The sequence below is a fragment of the Octodon degus genome, unplaced genomic scaffold (assembly GCF_000260255.1).
Source record: "Octodon degus isolate 3935 unplaced genomic scaffold, OctDeg1.0 scaffold00031, whole genome shotgun sequence".
NCBI lineage: Eukaryota > Metazoa > Chordata > Mammalia > Rodentia > Octodontidae > Octodon > Octodon degus.
In genome coordinates, this window is record NW_004524607.1 from 11354333 (window position 1) to 11360575 (window position 6243).

Sequence of the window (6243 nt, forward strand, 5' to 3'; positions counted from 1 at the left end):
AAAAAAAAAAAAAGAAGGAAAAACCTGTCAGAAGACAATGAGAAAAGACTATCTTATATGAAGGAGGGGTAAACTGCCTATTCAATAGGAGAGCACTTTGTGACTTTTTCAGGAAGGAGAGTAACTTTACTATCAAGTTGGGGATATAGAGCCCAAATATGAAAAGGAGCAGGTCAGATTTCCATGCTTCCCATGGAAGCATGGAAAAGAGGGATTCTTGATAAACTATCAAGAGCCTCAAAGTCAGCCCTAGCAAGCTTACCCACATTATACACATAACTAAAAGCAGGAGTCTTAATAGAGGTTGCCTGTTTAAACTGTGGGAAATTAGGGTTGTGACTGATTTTGCTTACCTACACCCAGAGCAGTCCTAGAGTCCTGCTTTCTAAAGAGGAGCATGTCTTCTCGAGGTTCACAGGAGTAGCTTTCTTATTTCGGGTGGTCTTTTCCCTCAGATGGTTCAGGTGGGGCTGGCTTTATAACTGCTGGTTTTTCCCAGGCCATGTCCCTTCCTCTGTACTGGTCCTAACAAAGGGGCTGGGCTGAGCTTGCCAGGCTGAATGGGCAAGCTCTGCAGACCTGTCAGGTGGTCACAGGTAGGCCTAGTCCTGTGCAAATACAAGTGGCCATTTCCCATGTAGAGTTTTTATAGCTTTCTACTACATCCCTTGAGAAAGGACCAGTTGATTCATTCCTCAGGAACTGGGAATAAGGCTGGGAGAGGCTATAAGGCTCTTTTGCATCAGCCTTTTTATTTTCCAGAGAGACTTTAGACATGTCTCTTTGGGGTCCCTTGCAATGAACAACAGGAACCTGCCTAAAAAGATAGACTGCCTCCAGTTTATTAGTAAACCTCTTCCTAGAAAAGAAGTAAAATACCATGGGACAATTAAAAACTTATGGTTAACTATCTGACATTTTTTTTTCAATTTTTAATGATTTATTTTAAAAGCCCAAAGGAAGGTCCTTGGATATGTTTTTTTTTTAATTTTTTTTCCAAAGTTTTATTGATAAACAGATAGCAATGAGACAGTTTCAAATCAAATCGGAAGTACAGTTTCAACAAATAATACACTGCATATATTCTTCTTAGTGGTTAATTGCTGTACAAGATGCGGACTTGTGATCCTATTTACAAACACCATTAGAACAAATCATTCTATTCATTAAGAGAATGCAACTATATATCTATCCCAACCACTTTGAATACACAGATACAAAATGGACATTCATAGGTATACCCCATTTTTTCTAAGTTCCGTTATTGAATATTATAGGTGTGTAAACTCAGCAAAATATTCTAAAAGAGTCCAGTAGCCCATAATAGCATTGGGTCTTCTGTTTAACTGGCAATGTCAGAAATTATTGACCTGAGTCCCCCACAGCTCAACTTAATAGCATGGCTTTATTTCTTATATTTCGTTTTCATACTTTTCTACTGGATGGTTAAGACCAAGGTAAAGCAGGACCTATGCAACAAGAGTTGTAGCTTTTTGGTCTGAGAAGGTCAGTGAAATGCCCTCAGGATTTGTCCTGAGATCCTGTACCTCAGATTGTAGAACCTTTATCAGTGCAGCCATGTGGATGAGTCACGGCCATTGCTTGGCCAATGTGCTCTCTGTGAAAGCCTGAGAGAGTGTCTTCTCCCCACGTGACTCTCCTTAGGCACACTCTACATCATCGATCACTTTCCTCTTTGGCCCCATAATCTCCTTGATCAGAAAATTTGGGACACTACCGAGGTGCATGACGTTACAGTACAAGTTCTCATATGTCCTGAGTCTTAATTGACCTTAGAAGGCTAGGGCCAAAATGTTGGCTTTCCTTGTAGCCCTCCTTTTTCTCTAATTTTGGTCTGCAAACTTAGGTTGTTAACCATCCAGAAGAAAAGCTTACTGTTATTATCAAACGATTTAGGCTATCAAGCTTAACCTCACTATCTCACTGCATTTCACTGACATTTTAATTGACATGTCAAAGCAGGAGAAAAAAAGTTCTGACTAGGGCACCCTTTGACCTCAATCATGACTATAAATCTATTTTTTTTGGCTGGCTCAGCCTGCCTTAAGGGCAGGTCTGGTAAGGTGGGGGATGGTGGGAACTGAACCACGGTATCCTGCGCTAGACTGCATTTGCTTGAGCAAGTGCTTAAACAACTGAGCTAACTGGCAGGCCCCCATGACTATGAATCTAGAGGAGGGTTTTCCAGAGAAAATTTTCCCTGGTTCAGCTCCAACACAGAAACCTTACAGGACAGCCTCTAGGTCAGTTTCAGGTGTGTCCAGTTAGTATCAGAGCAACATCCTGCCTACTGGGGATTATATACTCAGCTTCCCCAGTGCTGGAACTGCAGACATACAGTACCACACCTGGCCTAACTCAAGGTTTCTGATAAAGTAACTAAGACAGTCATTATCTAAGGATAAGATTTCCTTGTCTCCAAGAACTTAGCTGCAAAAAAAAAAAAAAAAAAAAAGAGGCCAGGGAGATGGCTCAGTGGAATAAGCACTTCTCTGGCAAGTACAAGGGCCTGAGTTCAATTTCCGGTTCCACCTAAAAAAAAAAAAAATTACTTAAAACAATAAATTAAAAAAAGCTATCAGAAGAAAAAAAAGGTGAACATGGCAGAATCACATGACCAAACCACAAGACCAACCAAAATGGCTGATAAGCACAGCAGAACCATGTGGCTGTCCCACAAAATGACCCAGTAAGGTCACCAAACATGTGGGACCACGTGACTGACTCACAAGAGGAGCTAAAATGGCTATCAATCATGGCAGATAGGTAGACTATTGAAAGAAAGCCCTGAGAATGGAACTCATTAAGGATACCCAGAGATAAGAGGCCATCTAGGGGGAAAGTACAGGTGAGACTGATCACAAGCAAGCTCCCAAAAGAGGGAACAAGCTGAACAAAATGTTAGGGAAAAGAAAAATATGAACTGAAAGTGTAAATAAGGACCAAATATATAAAAGCTATTGTGAATTAGGAAGAAAATGTTCAAAATGGTAGGAGAACTAGGGAGGGAAAAGGGGGAAAGGAAGGAAGGAAGGAAAAAAGTAAAACAGAATAGAAGGAAAAATGGAAACAAATCTTTTATAAATAAGGAGGGGAAGAGGGTTTGGTGGGGAAATAAATGAGAAAAAAGAATTAAAAAAAAGAAAAAAGAATCAAGATATAACACATACAGGTACAAATTCCATAAGATAAATTTTATCATGTATATTTAAGATGTATCAATAAAATTAATTTTAAAATGTGAAGGCAAAAAATGGGCAGGACCAGGGAGATGGCACAGTAGAATAAGTGCTTCCCTGGCAAGCACAAGGGTCTGAGTTCAATCCCCGGATAGAAAAAAAAAAAGGCATATTAAACTCTAGGTTGCACACATAGAACCTGCATGGTTTGCAAAAGTCCTCTTGGGCCCAGCAGAGGCTAAAATGGTCCCTTCTGTAACTAGGCCAGGGAAAGACACCCCAGCAACCCCCTACCACACTGAGTAACCAAAACTGGGAGAAGACAGAAAAGGGAAGATAAACTTGAGGCCAAGTGGTAGGCTTCTTGTAATAGCTGAGGCCATGTTTCCCCTCTTCATCCTACAAGGTGAATTGAAGATACCATTCTCTGATTGGCCCTAGATATAGGAAACTATTCCCAGAGCCATGAGAAAACTTCTTTGAGTTCCCTAGCTCCCATTAGTTTTTACAACACTCTAGTTCTCCACTCTCCCAGATAACCTAAAAGAATTTGAGTCTTCTGACAGATGAAAGCCCATCCTGGGCAAGAAGGGACAAGGACAGGATTGGAGCCTTCCCAGGGAAGAGACAGAAGGAAAGAAAGAAACCTAAACCAGTCTTCTTGGCCACAGATTTCAGAGAGAAAGAAAACCATGCCCAAAGTACCTTATCTGCTCTGGGCTAGCTTGCCCAAATATGTACTGGGTTCTGAGTCTACTAGAGGTGTATTCTAAGTTCTTTCCATCCCAAACAAAGAACTGGTCAAGACCAGTGCAAAAGGTAGTGAGATTCTACATTTATCAAAGGTAGGAAGAAAAACATGCCCTGCAGAGTGAATGTGGGCCAACTAAAAGTAGAAGTTCACTACAGGGTGAGTGTGGACCATGTGAAAGAGATGGCTAAGAACTTAATGGCAGCCATCTTTTGTATCTGCCATGCCTCAAGCTGATGTCAGGTCTGTGGGATCCTATCAAAAAACCTGCATGATCTCTTATAAGAATCGAAGACAACATTCTCTGATTGGTCCTAGATGCATGCTTTGGGAATTGTTTTTCTGCATATCTCATGGATCTTTGATTTGTTGTTGCTGTGCTGTCTTTTGCAAGACAGGGTCTTGCTAGACCATTCAGGCTGACGTTGAGCTCACTGTGTAGCCCAGGCTGGAACTCCTAAGGGTCCTCCCACCTCAGCCTCCTGAGTGCCAGGATTACAGGTGTGCACCACCATGCCTGGCTGGATCTCTGATATTGACAAGTAATGCCCACTTGCTCAGATGATTTGCCACACCCTAATCGCCTGCCTTCAAAGAAACAGAGGTTTGGAGGTATTTTAATTTTTTAAAAAAATTTAATTTTGTTTTGATTGAACTCAGAGTCTTGTATGAGTTATCTTACTAAGTTGTTCAGGCTTGTCTCAAATTTATGACCCTCCTGATTTAGCCTCCAGAGTAGCCTGAACTATTGGCATGAGCCACCATACCCAGCTTGGAAAAGGTTGTCTTTCACTGAGGAAAACCCAATGAAGAATGGATTAGGGCCAGACCAAATTCCACTTTGGAGATTTTAAATTTGAGATGTCATGAACTGGCAGGGGGGCATTTGGATCCAGGGTTTTGGACATCAGTGTCTGGAGGTCAGAGAGCTGACAGGAGCCCAGGACAAGTTGAGGTCATCCTGGATTACGGTGGACTCTAAATCTAGTAACAAGTGTCTTTACAGGGGAAAAAAAAAGGCCAGACTGTTTGCACCTGCCTGTAATCTCAGTACTTAGGAGGCTGAGGCAGGAGGATTGCTGCAAGGAAACTAGCCTGGGCTACAAAGTGAGCTTAAGGCCAACCTGAACTGCATAATGAGACCGAGAAGAAGACGAAGACGAAGACGAAGACGAAGACGCAGCAGCAGCAGCAGCAGCAGCAGCAGCAGCAAGACAGAAAAGAAGACACATTGAGACAGTCCAGGTGAAGTCATTGGCAGAGACTTGATGAAGCAGGCCCAAACTGCCTGGAGCCCCTGAAACGGAAAGGGACCAGGAAAGACCTTCCCTTCAGTCCAACAAAGGCCTTCACAACAGGACACACCCTGCCTGCCAAGGTTTCCAGTCTCATGGAGAGGGGACTGCCCTTTTTTCCTGTGTCATTTAGCACCACTCCTGACTGTGGCATCAGGAATGGATAGAGGGTCAGTAGGGAACATCAGTGTAGGGGTTTTTGAATTCTGGAATTTAGAAACACTGGCAAAAGTGGAGATTGGCTCAGTTCTCTGCCTTTCTCCTATACCACTCTCTAGGAAGACACACCCTAAACCACAGCCGGCCAGGGTATCGCCCTTGTTGGCTTCGGAAGACAACAACCCCGGGAACAGAAAGAATTTTCTTTGTGGTGTTTCCTGCCCAAAACGGGAACCTCGGCCAGCAGGTTAGAACCAACTCCTGGAGCAGTCAAATTGTTTCCTTAAGGAAAAGGGATTTCTACCAGGTGTGGTGGCACTTAACTATAATCTCAGCACTATGGAGGATGAGGCAGGAGGATCACAAGTTTGAGCAGAGGCTGGGCAACTCAGTGAGACCCTGTTTCAAAAGAAAAAAGGGCTAGCAATGTAGCTCAGTGCAAAGACCCTGGGTTCAATCCAGGGGCACAGGGCCCCTTACCTGGTTCTCTCCATACAGCACCCTAATTCAGATGGCATGAAGCCTCTGGGCTCAGGTTTCTTAGCCAGTCCTTACTCTTGCCTCAGGAGTCAGGTTCTGTTTACAACCAGCAGACAGAAGCTGTTGCCAATTCTGAGGTGCAAGCTCCAGGAGTAACAAGAACTTCTGCTTGCTGGGAGCCTGGTACAGCAGTCCTCGAGTCCCCCAATCTTGCAGCAAAGGAAGACAGTGGCTGCAGAGCTGAGTGTGCACACCTGCTGCATCTCCTGCAGCCAGGCTGCCAGCCCACCACTGCCTTGGTTTCTCTTGCAGTGAAATAGCGACAGCTACAGTGCAAGAGCCTCAGGATCAAGATGGG